Source organism: Rousettus aegyptiacus, unplaced genomic scaffold (genome assembly GCF_014176215.1).
Source record: "Rousettus aegyptiacus isolate mRouAeg1 unplaced genomic scaffold, mRouAeg1.p scaffold_m13_p_7, whole genome shotgun sequence".
In the NCBI taxonomy this organism is placed as follows: Eukaryota; Metazoa; Chordata; class Mammalia; order Chiroptera; family Pteropodidae; genus Rousettus; species Rousettus aegyptiacus.
Genome location: NW_023416310.1, coordinates 5,995,610 through 6,019,744, shown reverse-complemented (window position 1 = coordinate 6,019,744; position 24,135 = coordinate 5,995,610). Strand labels below are relative to the sequence as shown.

Here is a 24,135-nt window from a genome sequence, read left to right as displayed (position 1 = left end):
CAGCACAAATCCCATGATTTATCTGCTTAAACATTACTTTCCTGACTTGGTTTGGATCTTCTCTATTGCAACGATTTTACAGCATTGTGGGCTTTTTTTTTCATATTGTAGTACAGATCGATTAATTTAATTTCCCCCCTAGAAAATTATTTCCTGATTGTCAATTGCTGTGTAATTTACGGATGTCATTTAAAATATAGGAAGTCTTATTATTGTCAGTGGGAGAATCCTTGATAATTAGGAATACATCTTCAATCTGATGAGACTTGTTTTCTACTCACACAGAGTTGATTGAGGGTTTTTCCTGCTCATTCTACAGTCTTAGGATGCATTATAAGCACCCCCAATTTTGTCTGCTTTGCTTCACCCTCTTGATTTAATTTTATCCTCTGATTTTTTTTTCCTATAACATCTCTCTGTAAATAGCCTGACAGTTCCTAGCTTTAATCAAGCCTGGTTTGCTGATCTTGGTTCTGTGACTCTGTATCAGAATCCAGACAAGAGAAATAAACTACACAGTAACTGGAACAGGTAAATTTAATATAAAGAACCATTATTGATAACTATAAGGAGGACAATTATAAAGAAACAAAAAGAAATTTGAAAAATATTTTCGAGTTAAGGGCACAGAAAGCCTGGAAAGGATGAATTTATTTGTAAGGAGGTGAAAAGTTCCTGTCCAAGGGTTCAGATCTCACGAGAGAAGGTACAGCTGTGGCTCCCTGCGTAGTTCAGATGTTCTCTGGGGTGCTTTGGGCCATAACTGGTCAACAGTCACTGGACAACCTGACAACACCTCCCTTGGGTACAGGTAGGCCAAGGCGTGGGCGCTAACCGCCAAGGTGCCTTCAAGGCTCCCTAGAAATCCTCCCACAGGAAGCCTCTGAAACCCAGAGAGAAGTTTTCCACCTTGACAGCTCGCCCTCCAACACTGCCTTATGCATTCTAAAAATAACTCTTTTTTTAAAAAAATAACACTTTGCATAGGTGCTAGAGTCAACTGTCATCCTCCGTATTCTCGGCTTTCATTGTGAATTTTTTGGGAATTGTTCATACCTTTATTTAAAAAAGAAAAAGAAACAGAGAGAAAAAATAGACTATGGGGGAAAAAAATGGATTTTTTTTCATTCAAAGTAGCTGGAAACGATTTAAGCTGAGATGGAATCTCCCGAGAGCAATAAAAGCCCACGCCCTGTCGTTTCAGTTTGCCCGTGAGGACCTGTGGAGGTCAAAGAGCCAGAAGCTTTGACTTTCCGTAGACTCGCGTAACGTACTGTTTCTCTTGCCACTGAAGAAAGAGGAGGCGCTAAAACATCAGTCAACAGATTCACCGAAACCCGTCCGCCTTCAGAGCCTGTGCTGTTCCCAGAGAGCAAGGCGGGAATGCGGTTCTTTAAATCAGGAGCTCGACATCGAGGAGGGTGAATGCCACCCCACGTCCCCGCTCCTCTCCACCTCGGGATATTTCCAGCCTTTATTTCTGCTGCATTTCCTCTCATCGCAGAGGAGATGCTGCCCTGGCTGAATTGATCAGGAGCTCTAAGCTCACCGCCCTCCTCTGTCTCGGTTCTTGCCATCTCCCCGTTTCCTACCCCTGCAGTAGGGGCTTTCTCTGCCTGAAAAGTCTTCCTTTCCTCCCTTTGATCTAATTTCTAACCTTCCTTCTGATTTGAGCACCATTTTCGCTCTCTTTGGGAATACGTCTATGGTCTTCTGACCAGGTTAATTTTTCTATCCCTTATAATATTTTTCAAAATTGCAGTTTTATTGTTACACTGCAGTTTTTTTGATTATTCTCTGCCCCCCAGTAGACCGTTTGCTTAAGGAGTTGAGTGGTTCTGGTGTGTTTACTTCTCAGAAGCCTGGAAATCTCGTAGGCTTTCATGAAAGGACGATCCATCCACCTGCCTGTCCATCTGTCCATCTGTCTTTTATTTCTGCCTTTCTCCGTGCCTTCTCGACGACTCCTCCATCAAGGTCTGCTGGCTCACCCGGTTTCCACCAGTTCCTGAGTGACTTGGTTTGATTTGCTGCCTGTCCTCTGATTGTCCGTCTGTGGATAAACCCTGCCCGTCACTGTGGTTGCGCCTGCCCTGAGCCGAATCCTCTGATTCACGTCATTCGTCGTAGTTCTTACCAACCCAAAGGCTCTTTCTCGCCTTTGAAGGTGCATTTTCTATATTTTCGAGGCCCTGTTTGAAATCTTCAGAATACTAACGGGCTTGCACACGAGACACACTCATGGCCACCTGTCTGGCTTCTCCACACCACCTTCTCTGTGCTGTGCCCTCACACAGAGCCTGGCCTCCCTGCCTCCCCCATGATCTGGGGACCAGTTCTCTGTTTCCTCACCCGCAGTCACAGGATGACGGAGCTCACACCCTCCAAAGCACTTTCTCAGCCCTAATGAGGAATCCAATACCACATGCCCAGACTGCACCAGCTCAGCACGTAGACTTTGCATACCTAATTAAGATGAAGCTCTAAGCACTGGCCTGAGCCTCCCCGAGTCTCAGGAGCCCAGTCAGTGAGTGAGAAGCGAGCCATCGAGAGTTAGTGCTGTTAATGACCAAGGACAAAGCCCTTAAGAGCATCTGAGGAGCTGTCTCTTATTTCTCATCTTATATTTTATAACTAGAGATTTTAATTATAGGAAATTCATTTTTTTTAATTTAAGTATTTATTTGTAATGCTAATCAAACATGGGAACATTCTGAGAGTTTTTCTCTACATTCCATCAGCAAGCTAGCTATAATGTTGAAAAAAGCCAAAAATAAAAAAAAATAGTAGGAAAAATATATAATGACTAAATCTAAACCACAAAAGCTAGACAGACAGCGTATTCCATCTGTGCTTTTGTTTAGACTTTTTACATTTGAAATAGTAGATAAGGGATGCAACATGACTCCGTCAGTTTCATTGTGTATAATCTTGAGCAACTGTTCATTTGTTAATTTTTTTCATCTCAGTTTCCTCATCTATAAAAGTCTATAAAATAACAGTGTGACTGCACAAGGATACTATGAGACGGAGCAAAGGAATTCACTTATTTTAGCGCCTAGAACAAAGCTTGCTCTCTTCCCCTGCTTTCTTTCACAAGTCTGGCATCTCCCATCAGGATGTCGGACTCAACAAACGCGTTCATTTTAAATCACCTCTGACCCTGGCAGGAGGCCTTCCTCTAAGCAACACACTGTCTTGGAGGGAAATGCGCACAAATGATCAATTAGAGGATTTGCGATGGATCTTCCCTGCTGTGGATATGAGCCGGTGTTCTGTCTTTAGTTGAAGCATATGCTGTGCATCTCCTAGGCTCTCATCCGTGCCTTCAAACTCTCAGATGCCCAAAGAACATCCAAGCGATTAGTTCTTTTCCTTTCTTGGGTCCTTGTGAAATAAATACGCCACAGTGACAGAGTACTGGACAGGGATCTGACAGATATGCCTCTGCCATTAAGTCTTTGATCTTGACTCTCTTAGAGCTTCATTTCCTCTTGTGTGAAACCAGGGATCTGTGGCACGTGTTTGCGGAAAGGCTTTGAGAATCAACTGTGATCGTCATATAGCTACACCTTGAAAATAGTGAAGTTTTGCATACATTTGAAAGTTAATAAAAATGATTGGTGATGCTATTAACTGTTATTATTACAATAAAAAGCAAAAGACGTATTACTTGTTCTATACTGAAGATGTCTATAAGTTGGATCTTCTCCAAGTTCAAGGACAGAGAGTGATGGAAGGTTGTTAATCTTCATTCAGACTTTCTGCCACAGCAGAGCCATGGCCACAGAGGAAGCACAGACCAAGGTGGTCCAGTCCTTCCAGGAGAAAGAAGAACTCACTGATGAGGCTCTGGAAGGGATTCTGACCAAGCATCTTCCTGCAGCACTCGGTCTGGAACGTGGGGCCTACAGGAGCTGCAGAATTTGTGGAAGCTGAAATTTCACAATGACCCCGAGTACAGAAAGGAGCCGGTACTGCGAGGGTTCAAGATCTCATGACTTTTGAGCCCCTTCCAACTCTTACATTCTTGGATGCCATAACTTTAAAACAGCTAATACATGTAGAGTGCTCTACTCTGTGCCAGGCACTGTTTAAGTGTTTTAAATCTATTATTCCTTTAACCTGTACAGCAACCCTATAAGGATCTTATTTACAAATGAGGAAGCGGATGCATAGAGAAGTAAAGAAATTTGCCCAAGGAGCAGAGGTACCGGCATCAGAGCCAGGAGTTGAATCCAGGCAGTTTGAGTCACAATCTTCACCACCACTCTTTGGTCTTGAAATCAAAAATGGAATTTTTCTATCAAAACTAGCTCCATCCTCTCCTTTTGCTGCTTCTTTGCTCAGAACACTTGTAGATTAGATCATCTTCAAAAACGACCATTTCCTTAAGAGCATGGTACTTTAGACTTGGTGCTATCACAATACCCCAGAGTGTATATCTTCCTAAATAAGCAGATTCATTCATTAATTCAACAGATAGTGATCACTGATCCTCTTAATTACTGAGCTGGAAAGAGAGCAATGAATCCTATATGCCGATGTTTCTCAGGATGCTACAGTCAGTACTCAGAACAATAATGGTGAGCAGACAACTCTGTTTGCTACTCAATGCATGATTTTTATTTTTAAAAGTTATATATATTTATTATTATTATTATTACTACTTGATGGCGTTAAATAATACTGTTGGGTTTCTTCAGTTGCTTCCATCTTTCTAATTGAGGAATTTCTGCCGCTCACTCCCACCCCGTCCCTTTCTCAATTTGGCATTTTCGTGACTGGAGTGTGGTAGGAATTAGTGTTCTGAGTTATTGCATCCACAACTTGTTCATAAAACAATTCAGCAGGCAGAAGGTTGGATGATTTAAGGCTCGCAATCTGGGTGCCTAAGCACTCTTAGTTGAATCCCCTAAATTGTACAGGTCCTCCTTCATTACCTATTAAATCTTGGCAGGAATCAGCCATCGAATGATAGATCTTAAAGTTTAGAGGCTTCTCTAGTGAAAGGTCTGGGGAGCCACAAAAAGTGTTTGTTCTGGCTAGAAGTGCAGTGAGAATCCAGCTTGATACCCCCCCATCATCAACATCTCAGGTCCAGTGACTACAGAAGGCCATGTCTACTGGAAAGTTTTGCCGAATTTTCCTTTTTATTCCATCCTCACTGTCATCGTCTTTATTCAGAGCTTTTCACTTCTCTCCTAGGTTGGTAAAAACATAGCGATTGATCCCTCTCTTCAGTATCATTCTCCTCCACCTAATTTCTATGGTGCTATCGAATATTTTGAAATTACAATCTTAATAATTCTTGTACCTTCTCAGAGCCATTGACTAGATATTATCTTCACGATAGACTTCAAATGCTTTAGTGGAACATACTACTGTCTTTGTGTTTTATGTCCTGATGAGATCTTGGGCTTCTAATCTTACCATGTCCCTTTTAGTATCCTGAATTCCAGCCATGCTGAAGCACTGCTCAAACAATCCAGGGTCCTCGGGTATCTGTGCTTTGTGTTGTATCCTGGCTACTTGACAATATTTAGTTCTCTTTTCTCTTACCTAAAACGTATGGATCCTATAAGAGTGTCCTTTCACATACCTTTTTAGTACGAGTTGGGTGTTTTCCATTTGCCTACCATAATTCCTTGAGTAAGCCTACATTATCGTCCCCATTATGTCACATTATAATCTTCTACCTGTATTTCTGTCTTCCATGCTCACCTGTAGACTTCACGAGGGCAGAAACTGTGCTTTATTTATTCTATTTCCTAGTGTTTTACACAGTAACAGATGCAGTGAAAGCACTTAGCAAAGGTTTATTGGACAATTGAATGGATTTTTGAATTAATAAATTAATCCTATAGTCATTTTCCAATTTGCAAAAGCTCATTCAGATAACAGCATTTTATTACAAACATCCTCATCATGGAAACTCCGAGTGCCAAGATGATGCTCATCCAGATGTCCCGAGCTCACCTCTGTGGCCTGGCATATACCCTCAACACCTAGAACAGATGATGTGTGTCTGAAAAATCTTTGTTCTACATCCATTAATTAAAGATATTTTGGCTAAGTGTAGAATTATAGTTTAATGAAATTTTTTTCTTTTAGCACTTTAGAGATATCATTTCATTTTCATCAAGTAATTTTTTGTGGTAATTCTTATCTTCCTTTCTCTGTACAGAAACAAAGCTGTTTTTAATTTTTTATTTATGGCTGGTTTTCAACAATTTGATCATAATGTGCTTTGATGTGGCTTCTTTTATGTTTCTTCTGTAGAGTATATTAAACCTCCTAGATCTATGCTTTTATAGTTTTTATCAAGTATTGATAAGGTTCAGCCATCGTTTCTTCATTTATTTGTCTGCCTCTTCCTTCTCTCTGGGATTCAACTAGACATTTCAGACTACTTGAAAATTTCCCATAGCTTATTGAAGCTATATTTATTTTTTGTGGTCTTTTTCTCTTAGTACTTCATTTTCAATAATTATTATTCCCACGTCTTCATGTTTATTGATCTTCTGAACTATTTAATCTCCTGTATATTTCATATTGTTATTTTTTAAACTTCAGATATTGGATTTTTATTTCTTGAAGTTTTATTTGGTTCTTTTTTATATCTTTTCATTATGTTCATGCTTTTTCTTTAGAGTGTTGTTAGACTTAAGTCACATCAGGCTCGTTGATAGATGATATGTATCTATTTATAACATTTTACCCTAGGCATGTACCATTTTGTTTTTAGATATGTCCTTTAAAATATTGTAAGCATTTCTTGGAAAAACGAGTAGCATACAGGTGACAGTCATACTGTTCACACATTTTACCACTTTCAAATCACAACAGCAGTATTCTTTTGTAGGGGAAATATATATTTAATTTCTGGTTGCTATGGGTCAAATGGCTATGTTGATCATAGTATAGTTATATAGTTCAGAATTGGGCTAAATATGATAATCTTTAATTTGTAGAATTGTATAGCATTTATTAAATCTTTTCATGCAAAAATAAATAGCTGTTATTAAACATTCCTTTCTCTTCGCATTTGTGCATGTGTATGCACATATGTTACATTTATAGCAAAGGCAGATGTTAGCGGAATTTGTTTGTTTTCCTTTGTTCATGTTGGCTTAACCTTGTTCATCATTTCAGTGATCTTTCCATAAGAGAGCATTGCCTCTCCAGAGATAGATCATAGTGTGAGTTGTTTGTACAGTAAAGTCTCTATTTATTGAAAATTTGATTTGGAGCAATCTGAAATTTCTATAACAAAAGTGTGAATTCAGAAATAAGAAAATAATATTCTGAAAGCCCATATACATTTAATATATAAAAGGAACTCTCATTCAGAAATTACTGATTCTTTGTTGGCACAAATTCTAGTAACCGTGGTTTCCAGATTTCCTAAACCATGTCACATTTAGAGCATACAGTGTGAAGAGGATTGATGAATGTGTCATCTTCGCTGACTACTTATTGATTGAATGTAGTATGCTCTCCAGCTACAAAAATGTAGAACACATGGTCTTCTCTTCAAAGATCTTAGTATAAATTTAGAAAAATTTAATGTATATGAACATAATAATAATACAAAGTAGAGCACTCAGAGCATCAAAATAGAGTTACAAAGTATGTTTCCAGGTTTTAGAGGAGGGAATGCAATAACAGATTTGGGTCTTAAATAGAAAGCTAAAACAAAACAAAACAGATACAACTAACATAGCATTGACGTATGAGGCCATGTGTTTTCCAAACACGGATATAAACAACATGGCCTCAAAGGCTTCACCTCAACTGTTTTTAAAGATGTCATAACATTTACAAACAGACCATGGTTACCTAACGTTATTTGGCTATTGTTGTTGGTTAACTAATGCCAATTGCTTAACTAAAAGCCATACAGAATAAAGAAAATCCATTCCATAACAATAGTCGTCTTGCATAGTGCTTATGAGAATGGATTCAAAAGTCACACTGCCTGGTGTTTAAAGTCCCAGATCCATCAGTTGCAAATTTGAACCTGTTTTTAACCTGTCTGTGTCTCTGTGTCGTCACCTGAAAAGGAGATGCTAAGAATACCTTCATCGAAGGTTTATTGTGATGAGTGAATGAAACAAAATTTGTAAAGGACATAAAACTGTCTGATGCATAGATAAATGTCAGTGTGTGCTATTTCTTGGTGATAATAAAAGCAGATGTGTTTGTAACACTTACCTAGGTATGAGGCACAGTTCTAAATTTTTTGTATCTATTAATTTACTCAATCCGTGCATCAACCCTAGGAGGGACATACTGCTATATTATCCCCATTTTCCACTTGAGAAAACCTAATCACAGAGATATAAATAACTTGCTCAAGGACCTACCTACTTAAGTAGCAAAGCCATGATTTTATCCAAGTGCTTTGTCCCTAGAGCCCTTTGTAATATTGCCACCGCAATACTGTTTATAAGAAAAAAGTATAAATATTAGAGTGACATGAAAATCTAATAAGCCACTGGTTTCCTGAGGCAGTGATCACTTTTTCATCAGAGCATTCAAGTAAAAGGCATCAAGTTAAGAGACTGGTCTAAATAATGTGTGGTTGCTAATGATTTATTTATTTTAATATTGATCATGGTCAATAAAATGTAGGTTTCGTTTTTATCGTTTATAGAAGCAGTTATGTTTATACTCACCTAAAGTATACTCTCAGAAATTGCTTAAATGTGGTGTAAAGCTATAATTATCTTTAAAAGTTATATCTGTAATCATATGTTTATAATTATATGTATACTATTATATATAATTTCATATATACATACATATGAAATTTTCATCCTCCATCTATGTAGAAAAATGTTCTCTATAAATCCAGAAGACATTTTAGTGTACTGATTTAATGCACAGATTCTTATATTAGACTCATCTGGTTTTGAGATCTACCTGGGCCACCTGTTTGCATAAAATTAACATTGTAAAACAGGGAAAATAGCAATGTGTACGCGATAAGATTATTGCGAGAATTGTTGAGATAATTCATTAAAAAGTATCTAGCATAGAACATGGCAAGTGATACTCATTAAACATTATTATTTCTGTTTTATAAGCGAGATGTTAATTCAGTTCTAAGTGCAAAGACAAGCACACACACATCTTAATAGCAATCAATTTGTTAATGAAGATTATTCTCCTTTTTATGTTTTTCATGGTAAAATATAAAACCCATACAGAAAAGTAGACAAATCATGAATGTACAGTTCAGCGACTTATCAGAGAGTAACTATGGCAAACGCCATATTTCCAGGCCAAAAGATTCTTTCTGAGCGCAATTTACTGCAGGTGCAATTACTTTTCTGGTCACTTTCAGGTATTACTAACATAACAGTCCAGCCTGGTATAATAATCAAAAGTTTAAACTTGTTCTAAATATCAGCTTTATGTAATAGTCCTGCTGGCGGAGCGATGAAGGAAGGAAAAAAGAGGGTGCCGGAAAGTCCCTTTCTGACTGGCATGGCTGAGTGTGGCGTGTGTGTTATTCATTGTCACACAGGAGCACACTTGCTGGTTTCTGAAACCTGCTCCCCCTTCCCTGGGTATCACACGTGCCATTCCCTTTGGCAGAAGCATTTCCTCTTGTCTGCTCACTTACGGTGCCTTTTGTAGCGTCCACACGTTGAGCAGTGCACATAGTTCATGCTGAGGTCTCCTCAGGCCTCCAGGGTCTCTGTTTGGACAGGATGACTCTGCCCCATGTGCAGAATACGACCAGCCTGTTTCACATATTCTCGCTTCCTTTGATTTGATGAGCTCAGCACTGCGGCCACTTGCTCAGTCATAAGCCTAGCCAGCCAGCCAGATGCATAATCTCCATTGGGATTTTGCTGCCTCTGTCTGTGGGTCAAATACTAGTTTGCTGTGCCTCTCAAACTTTAAGAGACAAACATGTTGCTCGCATATCCCTTGCAAGCTCTTTTCCCTAAGCTTTCCTTCCCTTCAATGCTAATCTCTCTCAAGGAGTATTTTCTAGTCTTCATTCCTCCAACTTTCTTTAGAGCCTGTACCTAGGTGGCCAATAATGTGTGAAACACGATTATTTTCCACCTAATGCCATTTCTACATCTTGTATGTTTGTCTCACATCAGACTTTGGTCCAAGGGATCTATTGCCTTTTAGAAAGAGCAAGTCTTGAAACTATCAGTTTCTTATTTTACCTTTACAAGAAACCCTGATTTAGTAATCGTTTGCCCATTCTACAGAGGGATGCAAAATAGCTAACATCTTGAACAAGGAAACAAACTAAACAGGTACAATTTGAACCCAGGTCTGACTCAAAGATACATCTTCTCCCCTACCATTGAATCTTCTTGCTTCCCATCAGTTTGTGACTTTTCTCTTATTTACACCTGTATTTGCATTTATGTCTCCTACCTCTCAGTGGAATGCTGTCTAGCCCGTATTTTACGGGACTGCTTGTTGAGATCCAAAGTAATTAGTGGAAGAGCTGGGCCTAAGACCCACGACCCTTGAATTCTAGTTTAAGGCTTGTCGTGCTGGTCTACACAGGCTTCACGATCCTTTACGCAGTAGGCCCGTCATCTATTGTGAGCATACCCCGCATCACGCAGTTATATGGTTTTCATACTAAGGTGTATTCAGCTGATAGAGAGATAATACAAAATATCTACAGCCAGGGGCTCTCGGTGGTTCTCATTATTTATACACTTTGCAATCACTCCTACGATCGTCCTTGATGGTCTCAGGAGAATTCAGGAGGGCTGAGATGCAGCAGCAAGACAGTGATGGCTGACATGGGGGTCAGGTGTGGTGCTTTCCTAAAGCTGTGAGTTTGGAACCATATGTTACACACGTGCCCTGTTCTTGGGATCATAATGGCTTTAAATCTAGAAAAACCTAATCCATCATGATCAAGGGGGATACGCAGATTTGAGGGGAAAAAACAAATTCTTATTCCATGGAAACCCTGAAATAAGGCAGAATGTGGGAACAAAATCAGGGGAAATCCAAAAGTTCTAAGAAAATTGCTTGAAGGAAGCTGACTGGTAAAGGCTCAACCCCCTAGACAGAAACTGCTGGAGAATGTGGAGGATTCACTCTGGTCGATTTAAGGATATTGGGTTGAAGCCAGTGACAGTTTTCTCAATTTGCTTCATCTCATGTAAAGATAGGTTTGAAAAATAAATCAAATTTCAAAAATAGAATTTTAATGATGCGATGGTATCTTGGCTACAGTCTTCCGTGAAATTTCACAGATCTCCTCAAGGTGTGATTTCAAATAAATTGTGATCACATTAATAAATCTTGAGACTATGACCCCTTTGTGTGTCTCAGCTCAGTTAAATCTGTAGAGGAGACATACCGGGGCTCGTGACACATCTCTCCACTTTACGACAGGCCACATACCCGAAGGCAGATGCCAGGTATGGTCATCGTCAGGTGTCTGTTCCCACACAGAGAAGAAAGCTCCAGACCTCAAAACAGCGTATCGTGGTGGAATTATTTGCATAAGAAAAACAAAAGAGTTAGAGAGTAAGAGTGCTCTCTTAAGTAAATTCTTGAGCAGGAAATAACGATATTATTTTCAGATCAAGATTTCTTCCTACCCTGAAAATGTTGGAGTGTGTGCATGCGTGCGTGCGTGTGTGTGTGTGTGTGTGTGTGTTAGGGAGTAGGGGTTGTGAAAGAGCCAGTGTACAAAAAAGCTTTGGATTGAGAATAATATCTAAGTTTCAAATCTTAATCTGCCCTCAATTTACCCTGCAACCTTGAAACAATCACTTTCCCTTCCTATTTTATCTCTAAAACAAAAAATTTGAGCAAGTCGATTCCCATGTTCCCTTCCAATTTAAAAGTCCTGTGACTATACTCAGTGATAAAGTGCCAAGGGTGATTACAAATGACGCGTTTACATAGCACAGTGGATTCCTGAAATTCTTAGAGTGACATTTTAAACATAAAATGATGCTTTGGCCATTGCTACTCTTATTGGAGAACTTAGTCCTGAAAACTAAGTTTTGGACAGTGATCTTGCTATTTTCAGGTCAGATCTACAATTGTTATATCTTTCCACACCAAAGGATAAGAGAACTTTTCATGTTAGAGCATTGCCAAAGATGTCCTAACTGAACGATCGCCAGTCCAATTGGTGAATATTAAGTGCTTTATATCTTTTGAAAAACTTGAATTTGCTTTCAGCATGTTGTAAAATTAACTGTATGTTCCTGTCGATAGCTATAAACTCGAGTATTGTTTTCTAGATGAACTGACTTAAATCAGTGCTCAGTAATGGGAATGTGTTTATATTAAAGCAAGCTGATATATGACTTTTCAAGTTAATGTATGACTTTCCTTAACGTATTAAAAACACATTCGTTTACTTAAAGAGAAGCAATATTTTCACGGGGCGGGAGTAAAAATCAAGACTTTCAAGGGAGGCTCTGTTGTACTTCTCTACCCCACGATTTATCTTCCCTTTCCCCTGATTTCTTTTTTAATTAAAAAAATATATATATGTGAATAGCTTTATTGACACATAATTGACACGCAATAAACTACACATACTGATCGGTTTTGACAGATGTATCAACCTGTGAAACCATCACTGCAATCAAGATAGTGGACATCTCCATAAACCCCTAAGTTTCCTCTGTTCTTGGAGCACCCCCACCCCAGCACTTCCTGGTTCTTTCTCCCAGACACAGACTGATCGGCTTTCTGGCACTAGAAATTAGTTTGTCTTTTCTGGAGTTTGGTAGAAATGAAATCATACTATCTGCATTATCTTTTGTCTAGTTTCTTTCACTCAGCATGATTATTTTGAGATTCATCTGCGTTTTTGTATGCATCATTAGCTCATTTCTTTTACTGCCGAGTAGTAGTAGCCCGTTGTATGAATATACTCATGGTTTGTTTAACTGTTCATCTGTTGGTGGACACTTGAGTCATTTCCGCTTGTGGTTTATTACAAATAAAACTGCTATGAACACTTGTGTAGAAGCTTTTGTATGGACATATGTTCTCGTTAGTCTTGGGTAGATGCCTAGCAATGGGATGGCTGGTCTGCATTCTAGGATAAATATGTGTTTCATATTTTTTTGTTGTTTAACTATGAGTAAAGTCAATTTTGTGCTCTTGTTTTCAATCTGGTTATTTTAAATTTGTTATCTTTTGACCTTTTTTCACTGACTTAGAACTTCCTCTTTTTCCTGATCCATCTAGTTATAGGTTTGTCAATTTTATTGATCTCAAAAAGTCAGCTTTTGGTTTTATTTATCTTTCTCTAGTGTTATTCTGTTTGTTCGTTTGTTTGTTTTGCCTTATTTCCATTTTGACCTTTACTATTTCCTTCCTTTGCTTACATTGTGTTCACTTTGCTTTTTTTTACTCAGTTCTTTGAGGTAAAATTTGAGGTTATTGATTAGAGATTTTTTTTTAATTAAATGTAGTTGTTTATTAGTATAAATTCCCTCTCCATTCCCTGATATATGCTAAGAAATAAAAATGAGGCTGTAGAAACAATGACTATTCTCCTATAATAACGGTAAATTTTAATTCCAAACTATTCATTGTTTCTATAGCCTCATTTTTATTTCTTAACATATATTAGGGAAAGAAAGAGAGAATTTATAGTAATAAACTGCTATACTTAATTGAAAAATGACCTCTAATAGAAAAGAATAGTAAAGAATTAACTAGTTTTAATTAAAACTAAAATTTATCACGATAATGGGAGCCTAATCATGGTAATTAGTTTATCTTAGGAATCCTCTTGACCTGAATTTCTGAAGTTACTTGTAATATATCCGATTCTAAGACAGAGCTTAAGCTGTGTTCAAAAGTATTGCACTTCTTTAAGTTGGAGTAAATTCTGAGAACAAATGATGCAGGATGAAACGCCAGTGAAGAAAGCACATACGGGAAAAAAAATCGGGTCTTTATAGATCTTCATATAATTTGTTGTAATCGAGTATTTTTTAATACAAGTTTTTATTTTATTTTTTATTTTTTAATTTTAATTTAATTTTATTTTATTTACGCCTATAGCACCTGGTCTTCCTAGGTGGTCTCTCATTGAAGTACTAACCAGGCCCGACCCTGCTTAGCTTTTGAGATCAGACGGGATCGGGCATGTTCAGGGTGGCGTGGCCCTAGACGAGTATTTTTAAAAATATAATTTTTATTAATACTCATTTTCATTTATTCGTCTCTCAATAACATATATATTTTTATTTGTTTCCAAGCATTAATGAATAGGAAAAGCAAGCTGATATTTCATTAAACTCACCTGTGCAAGGGTAATTGCCCTGAAAATTCCTGAAGGAAATGCAAATTTTCATATCTGTCTTAAATATATCATTCTCTAAAAGGTTTACTAATCTAAGATATATAGTAGTTTTGACTCAAAATTACTCACTGTGAATCTGTCAATTACATGCAGTATTATTAGGGATAAGCGGTGTTTTCTTACCCTGAGCCATGAAAACCCATAAAGTAACTTAGGAAGGAGAGACAGACTTTTTGGTTGATGCATTAGGACATTATACACAGGATGCTCTAATTGTCACCGTGTCACTAAAACATTACACCAAGTAATCATCAGTCTGAGCATTGGAAGGAATCTTCATTCTTCACTTCGTTCACTTGCATTCCTCCAGTGAGGAGACGCTCCCCGTTCCCACCTGTAGTCCAGTCCGAAGGTCAAAACGTTCACTCTCTACATATTTAAGCTCCATTTTTTTTCCTTTCTGTGAAATGGGAATAATACTAATCTTTAGTACTCTACATACTTAATCCGAGGCTAATTTAGGCAATAACTAAGAGAGTCCACTGAAATTTGTATGAAAAGACACAAATATGAGTAAGGGTTGAATGTTTGAAATGAATTCACTACCAGCACCGGCTTGTCTTAGTGCTTAAAAATCCCTTAGGCGTTTTATTATTAACTTTGATTGTGTTACAGTAGAGAAACTTAGCCTGGGTTAGCCTTTTCGACTAAGTCCTGATATGGGTAGAACCAGGAAGGAAGTGTCACCCGGCAAAGAGATGTCATTGCATGAACAGGCAGAAAAATTGGAGAAGCTTGCTACTCTGTTTCCTGGCCCTGCTTGTCTCAGAGCTGTGGGGTACCACATTTAAATCACTTGGTCGATTGTTTCTTGATCAATTTTTAAACGTTCTAAGGTATGAACAAAGAGCCTCCGAGGGGGCAGTCTGTGAAGATGCTTGCCTCATCGCTTCCTCTTTCATGTCCATATCCTCCTCCCTCTAGCTGTTTACCCCCTATGGTAAGTCCCTGTTTGTATCATCTTTCATTTGAAATCCACCCTAGAGATGCTTAGTTCATACTTACGCACTACCCCTCTTTTTGGGAAGGCGGTCCCACAGCAGGGGCTCAGTCTCGTGACTTGGGTGCGTGTGTGTTTTAAGGGTGGGGAGAAGATCAGGGCAAGATTTGGAGCATCGTCCAAGAAATCTTGGTTGCAATCTTTATAAGCTATTTTTTACTGTTGTATAAAGTGGACATAATATAAAACGTGCAGAATTGTCGAGCAATGGTGCATATAAGACATGTGGCGTGGAATACCTTGGATGATCTTGGGGACGGGGCTTCCATTTTGTAACCTTAATGGTTGAGTGTAGTGACGTAGAGCTTAAAACAGCTTCTCTCTTTCCTCTTTTATCTCCATTTATTGATTCTGGTGTTTTCCTGCGTGAAAGATGATCTATCTAGCTCCTTTAGTTGTAGAAATATTTTGAATGTTTAAGAAGGGTCATTTGTCAGTCTCCTTTATTTTGGATTATTCATGGACGAAGGAAAAGAAGGATAATAATGGTAGAGAGGTCATGCCAGTCCTCTTTAAAAACGGGCTCATATTTCTCAACTGGGCTTCTTGTACTGAGATTCTTCTGAGATTTTTGGGGGATGAACTCCCAGGCTACACCGTGATAATTATATTTTTATCATTTATAATTGGTTAATTGTTGTTTTGCCTGAACCAACCATGTGCTGGGCACCTCGGGAGAGGCAGCCGAGGAGGCATTCTTCGGAAGGCAGCCTCTCCACAGCCACATTAAGACCGTGGATTCTCATGAACACTTTTAAAAAATCTCTAAAAACCTTCGAAAATGGGCTTTCCTCCATTTCAGACCAATGCAAGCCACCGATATCGTGGTGATATCATAAAAGACAAACGTCCCCTCCTTTTCATCTTTTAGTCAGATGGGTGCATAGTATCCTGCTTTGAATAGGAAGCAGCGAGATTCGGCTTACCCAAGCAGAAGATGATTAGGCTGCTGGCTCACGTCTACCATGATGGGGATTCCTTTCTTATTGCAGCGTAATTATTTTAGTCTCTATTTACGAATGCTGAGGACATGCACAATAAATATGGACTGTTGCAAGCATTTGAGAAATACTGATCTCTCTAAAATTGTGACATCAAAGGGAGCGTGTTTCATTCCTCCTTCCTCGTATCATTTGAGAATGACAGCACTTCTACTCACTGCAGCGTTAGCAGGGGGTCTGCCAGCAGCAACTGCTTCTTAAGTTATTTATAGCCTTACCAGAATGTACTTTGCTGTGGCGGGTGCATTATCAATTTGTAGGAGAGAGGCAGGGGGTATTTTCTTAGACACGAATGAAAGGCCAGTTCAGAATGCAGAACGTGGTTAACGACCTCGGGACTTACAGTATAACAGACCCACCAGCATCCTGGATACATGGAAGGAACGTCGAGCTGAGTCTTGGGTTGCACAGCCCACCCAGCCTGCTGTTAATAAGCTGTGTGACCTTGGACCGGCGCCTTGATATCGCTGAGCCTCAGTACTAGCATATGCAAACTAAGAGAATACTGTTGGCACTCTGCCCAGATCCCCTCCTATCCATTTTAGCCTCTGGGGACCAATTCCCTCACTCTCTGTGTGCTTCTCTTCTGCTTTCTTCAGAGAACTGCTTTTGGATCACGGAGCCTTTTGCTTCACCCTTACAGAATTGCCAGGGAGTTTGTGTGGCCCTCACTAGGTACCTTAGCATTTTTCTAGCAGCAGAAGGCTGATGAAAGCCCAGCTGCCTTGCTTTTGGACTGAATGTGTTTAAAGGTATAATATAGCTTCCAGAGTTTCCTGGGCATTTGTTGAGTTTATACCTGAAATCTCAACCTTGCTTGACATCTCCCCTTCCCAAACCTTCTTCTTAAACTTCCTTACTTATTTCCCCAGAGAGTACTTTCTCAAAAATCACTTAGACATAAACCCTCATCTCAGGACATGCTTCTGCAAAACCCTACCAACCTCATTTAACCAGAAGTTCAAGCTTATATCAATATTTGATCAACAGAGACTTCTTGTTCTTTTAGTATTTTTACAGTGTTTAACAACTGCTTAAGTAAGTTCATATAATGAAACTATACATAGCCTTAGTCTCTATGTCTGGGTTAGCGGAGGTTGGTATATTTGGCCTCTTGGGTTTCAGATTTGAGTGAAAAAATGTTACTCTTTCACTTTATAATATTTACTCCTTTCATCATAGCACTGACTCATAGTGGGAAGGAATTACTTTTGCATTCTATAAAAGAGAAAGCAGAAGCTCAGAAAGGACACATCATCTAAGTGAAATCAGTCAGCATTCATCCTTCTGTAACTGGCTTATTTCACTGAGCGTACTGTCCCCAAAGTCTATCTACGTTGTAGTAAATGGCAGGATTACTTCCTTTTCATGGCTGTATAATATTCCATTATGCACGCTACCATGTTTTCTTGAGGTATTTAAAGTGGTCAGAACCACAGAAGCAGAAAGAATGGTGGTAGCTGGGGCCAGGGGCAGATGGGGCATTGCTGTTCAATGGTTATAAAGTTTCAGTTATATAAAATGAGTGAGTTCTGGAACTCTACTGCATAACGTCTTGTTTACGGTTAATGATACTGTACTGAACACTTACACATTTAAGAGAGTAGATCTGATATTATCTGTTACCACGATTAAAAAGGACATATCACTTCTCTGTATGTCTAGAGAACTTGATTACATTTTTAGAACCTAAGTGTCCCAGCTCTGAGCTAAGAGTCCTCCACGGGCAAGGCTGTAGATAACTGTTGTCCAATAAAACCTCACCGTCATGTTTAATTCTGCAAAACTTTTCAAATGAGAGCTGAGATATTAGTTGCTAGGGACCCAGGAAGCATTGAGGATTTCATAAAGTGCTTTAAAATCTCCAAAGCTTTCATAGTCATAGGAATCGAAGCTGAAACGATCCCGCACAAGATCTTTACTCAGATTCCTCTAAAATCATATCCTATACGTAATGTAAAGAAAATGGGAGTCATGTTTTTTACCTGTCTTTGTGTTCGAATTGAGAGATTCATTTATCATTTGAGGAAAACCATCCGACATTCTACTTCATGACAAAACCATTATGGCTTTTTGTTCACTCTCCGTATAGTTTGGTTAGAACCTCAGTTTTCCTGAAGACAAAGTGTCTGACACTTTTAAGAAACCACTTTGCAAATTAAAGAAATATTCATAAGAGAAGAGTGGGAGCAAGTCAGTTAAGGTTCAAGGAAACCTGCATTTTGACGAGAGTTTCACGGCAGGAATAGAGCACTCAAGGGACTGAGGTTGCAGGGAAAAAAAACAGAACGAAGCCTTCTCAGACTGAAACGGGGACAGGTCCTTCTTGAGTCACTCACTCTTAAAGTGCTCAGAGTATTGAATAGGTAATTAGCATCTCTTTTCTCCTTCCTAAGTGACAAGTGGTTGACTTCCTAATCAGGCCAGGTATTAAGAAAAAGGTAAAGCCTTTAAAAGCATTGACTCTACTTTTAGAGTAGAGTCAGATTTAGGGAAGCAGATTTCTAATGCAGATTCTTGGGTCTGTATTCACACAGTTCTGTTTTTTTTCTCATTGAGGATATAGCCCAGGAATCTGCAGTGGTAGCATGTGAGGAGACCAGCCTTGTGGTCCTCACATTTAAAAACACAATTAGCAAAATGCTATTTTAATACAGGCTACTTTTCCAGTAAGGATTCCTTCCAGTGGAGCCATATGATGCTTTTATTTTTATTTTTTCTTCTTAACATCTTATGATAGGTTAAATAAATTTGTCCAAGGAAGACAGATGTAAAGAGCCTGTGTTGAGAGGACTTTAGTTTTTCTGAGGAACAGTTGAAATAAAGGAAGATACACAGAGGAGAAAAGAATTCTGAGTAAATGCTAAATGCCATTAAGCACTATATTTAAATAAACTCCAATTGAAGAGAGATTAGATTTTTTGCTTTGTTTGTCCATTTCATTTTTTGTATGGCTTCAAGAAAACAATTGAGGATCAATGAGCAGAAATAATAAGTAGCCTCTTCCGAGGCATGGACTTCTAATAGAGTTGACCCAGTTAAACAGCCTCAAATAAAGTGAGTTCAAAATTTCCTAGGATTTACAAATGTCAAATAACCAACCGACTGGCGAGATGAAGATGCAGCCCATAGACAACTCTCATTCCTCACCAGAGGTACTTCTTTCAAGACAGCCAGACGATGGACCTTCCCCAAACACGAGAAGAACTGGCACCCTTCACTCTCATCCACACACGTCCCCTACTGCTCCTCTTCCATTGTCTCTCTATAATCATGTCTTTTTCTAAAGTCATGGAGGCATTAACGATTTCCAGAAATGCAACAAGGTCAGGTGTAAAAAGTAGTTATGTAGCAACTACTCACAATGAAGTAGCACTCACACCCATCGAAATGGAAACATTTGCCAAGAACTACAGTACTGATTGATTGATTGATTGACCGATCGATCGATCGCAAGGATATAGAGAAAATATACTCTAATGCTTGTTGATATAAATTTGTATTGTTACATCTTTTAGTCTTACATCGTCTTAAAGACACCGTTAAAACCTAAAATACATATATACTCTTTGATCCGGCAATATTGTATTTTTTGAAACATACTTTATAGAAACCAAAGAATCAGTAAGTAAAGATCTATGTACAAGAGACTGTCTTGCATAATTATTCCTGTAGAAAAACATAAGGAAAAATGCCCATCATGGGAGAATTGGTTATGTAGATCGTGGTGTATCAACATCATGAAATAAAGCCGTTAGATCCGTCTTTGTTTACTGGGAGAAATGTTTACCAGCTATTGAGAAAAGCAAGATGAAGAAAAGTGTGTGTAATAACATGGTTTAATTTTATAAGACATGACTTAAATGTACATATATTTTTAAAATAGAAGTTTATGTGTTTGTCTATTGTGTATGAGCGAATATCATGTGTACGTTTGTGTATATGGTAGGTGTGCGTGTGTGTATTGTGTGTGTTGGTATATCTGAGTGTGAAGACAAGCAGAAAAGATGTAGATGTTAACATATGTTACCCAAAAGAACACTGATATGAGATATGGGTGGAGAAAGAAGGAAGAAAGGAAAGAAGTAGGCGAGTTAAAAAATAAAATAAATTCTGGCCTGCATTAAGTTAATATTATGTATGATAGAGTAGCATATTTGTGTACTATGTAAAATTATGTGTGCGTAAATAAAAAAAAAAACATATAAGATCTTTTCCTCAGAGATGGAGAAAAATATTACCTGCATAGTTTATCAGCCTAGTTTCAATATCTAAGTGATGTATAATATTTGGGGGAAAAGTCAACAAATAATTGCACTGGATTCAGCTCAGTGGTATATTTGCTTGTTTTTCTTTTTTTTTTTTTCCCTACATCCTTTCTCATTTCAATTTCGATTTAGTGCAACTTGCCATTAAAAAAAAAAAAAAAGCCTAATCCGAAGAAATAATTGAGGAAATGACAGGATGGGGAATTCAGATGTGTTTTTTTTTTTTTTCAATTATTTTTTTAAGTAATAGCAAGAGCCTCATGTTGGGTATCTGACTAGTTACTCATGACCGAAGAGTTTATGCATCCAAGCAAGGCGTCATCAATATTCTTATTGAGTGGAGTCTCTTGATGAATTTACCTCATTTATCTCTATGACAGAGCCAAGTGATTTCTTTCACTTGGACAAACATTAAGGCATTGTTGAGTATCGTCAGACTCAATAAGTCAATGGTAATTTCGAGGAAGAAAAAAAGTGTTCATTTTAATTGAATCCCAGCATAGGACCTTCAGAAAAAGGTCTACAGGATAAGAGCTTTATTGTGTCAGCCTTTCCATCTTAGTTTTAATTGAACTCTTCAGTCAACTGCTCAGTGGTAACACACTGCCTTCGATATATGTAGCTCCTTTTAGGTCATTTATAAATTTGCACTATATACCACAAATTGAGAAGTTCAGTATAAGTGATGACGTAGTATTCTGAAACCAGAATTATATTTATATATATATATATAAATATAATCTGATGTTTCACATATCACAAATTTATCAAGTAATAATTTCCTCAGAGCTAGTGGACATGAGAACATTTTTGTTTCATGTTTGTTTTCCTCGTGACTTTAAATCAACTTTCCTTCCTTCCTTCCTTCCTTCCTTCCTTCCTTCCTTCCTTCCTTCCTTCCTCCCTCCCTCCCTCCCTCCCTCCCTCCTTCCCTCTCTCCCTCCCTCCCTCTCTATCTTCCTTTTTTTCTCTTCTGACATTTATCAAGCATTGTTGAGTTTCTAGTATGTACCTGGTACTAAGCTACTAATTTGGTATGTTGCTTTCTTATTACTGCTGTAACAAATTACCACAAACTTAGTGGCTTAAAACAATTAATGTGTATTCTTTTGAAGTTCTAGAGTTCAACTGTCCAAACTGAGTCTTACCCAGCTAAATCAAGGTATCAGCAGGGCTGTGCTTCCTTGGGAGGCTCCGGGGGTGAATGCTTTCCCTATTTCTCCTCCCAGCTTCTGATGGCTACCAGTATTCCTTGGCTTGTGGCCATGTCATCCAACCTCTGCTCCTGTTGTCAAATCACTTTGTCCTCTTCTGTGTAAATTTTCCCTTTTCCTCCCTCTTATAAAGACACTGAGAATAGCATTTAGGGCCCACCCTAATAATTCAGGATAATCTTCCCATTTCAAGATCCTTAATCACATCCATAAAGTCCCTTTTGCCATAGACGGTAACTTTTAGAGTTTCAGAAATTAGGGTCTGAATGTGTATCCACAATATTCGCCTACTATACTGGAGATATATAAATACATAACATGCACCTGCCCTAATAAAAACTCACGTGAGAGCCATGTAAATAGATCCCAGAATCTTTGAAAGAATAATGTCAGACACCGATTCCAGGAACGTAATATTTTCCTGCTTGAAAATGATTAAGAATTAACTGCTTCCCAGCTATTAATATCGTTTTTTCAGCCTGAGTAGGAATTAATGCCTACTTGAGTGTATAAATAAATTAAAAAAAAAAAAATCAAACCCCAATGCAAGGAGAGATGTCCTTTTGTGCCTGTGGTAGGCTGAATACTGAACCCCAGAACCCAGGCCACAGCCCTCTGGGTCCTGGGCACACTCCTTTATGTAGAAATGAGGCCTTCACAGCTGTGATTAAATCAAGGATTTTGAAATAGAAAGATTATCCCGGATCAGAGCGAACCCCATATGTAATCACAAGTGTTCTCATAAGAGAGAGATTTAAAAACAAATGAAGAGAAGGTGAGGTGATGATGGAAAGAGAGGAGAATTTGAAGATGCTAGGCTTCTGACTCTGAAGATGGAGGAAGGATGGGGGCCTCACCAGGGAGTGCAGGAAATGCAGCTCAGACACTGGACGCGGCGAGGACAGGGCTTCTTCCCCGGAGCCTGGATGGGGCACAGCCCTGCAGACACTGTAGCCCAGTGACGCTAAGTTTCGCCTTTTGACATCCCAAGCTGTGTGTGAATGTGAATAAGTGTGTGTTGTTTTAAGCACCCACTTTTCATTCATATATTACACCAGTCACAGGAAACCAATACAACCTTTACAGGCTCGGAATGTTTTCTGCAGCTGGATGTAGCAGACGGGGCGCTGGCCTGAGAAACGGGAGCAGAATTCCAGAACTGCCTCGTCCTCCCTAACTATGGACCACAGGCAGCCGCCACCTTTTCCTGAAGCCCTGCTCTCCTGTCTGTACACTGTGAGGCGTGGCTTCCTGTGATGCTCTAACATCATCGAGCTACAAACATTTGCTTTTTAAAATTTACCACACATTAAAAATATCAGGAAATAGCAAATCGGGAAAATAACATTGATACGATACATGTATGTATTCCCGAATTAGAATCTGGACTGGAAATAGTTGAAGAGACCATCTGTTCGCAGGGGAGTAGATGGTCTCATCACAGTCCTTTTTTCTGGATCAGAATCAAATTCGATCGTGCCCGTTGCATATAGTTTTCACGTCCCATTAGTCTCTTTTCATCCGGCTCCTCAGTATTTCGGTATCTTCCATCGTTTGGCACTTTGGACAGTACTGCGAGTTGTTTTGTACTAGGCCCCTCAGATTGGGTTGGTCTGCTGGTGACTCGTGATTGCTCTTAGTTTGTGCGTTTTTGGCGGGAATCTCACAGAAGCGATATTGTGTCCTTCTTAATCAGTGCATCTTATCAGAACATACGTGTCAACGTATCTCGTTTAGGAAATTGGGTGAAGGGTGTTGGTAATCCATTGCATTATTTTGCAATCTTGTATGTCTAAATAAAAAGTTAAAAGTTAAAACAATCTCTACACTTAAGCAGTAGGATATCAATTAACAAATTAGTGGAGCTTTTAATGTCTATTGTGTCACGTAAAAAATTGAAAGACTTAACGCTCCTCTAAAATGGCCTACCTAATGGGGTCACAAAATAATGGAGGGATGTAAGGAGCCCAATATGACGGGTGAAAGCCAGCACTCTCTCAAACAAGACTCCATCAGACAAGACTTGCTGACTTGGCCTCTGCCATTTAATGCTACTGTGATCTTGGACACTATATAATAATAATGACAATTAGTCAACGTATATTAAGAACTGTTATGCTCCAGGTGTCATTTTAAGAGATGCACATTATTCCATTTAACCTTACAAGAGCCATATGAATTTTGTATGACAGTTCTTCTCATCACAAATGAGGAAACTGTAGCCTGGAGAGGTCGTCGCTTCCTCCAGATCTTGCATCTACAAAGTATTGGAGCCAAATTCAAACCTATTCTGCAGCCAGGTCCT

General features: G+C 38.7%; 1 long non-coding RNA gene and 1 pseudogene across 1 annotated transcript in view; one reads left to right on the top strand and one right to left on the bottom strand.

Moving 5' to 3' along the window:
- LOC107510849 overlaps positions 1–24,135 on the top strand; it is a 245,938-nt gene that overhangs the window by 154,429 nt on the left and 67,374 nt on the right. The gene's annotated exons all lie outside the window — the stretch shown is intronic.
- Positions 14,038–14,156, bottom strand: LOC118606062 (annotated as a pseudogene).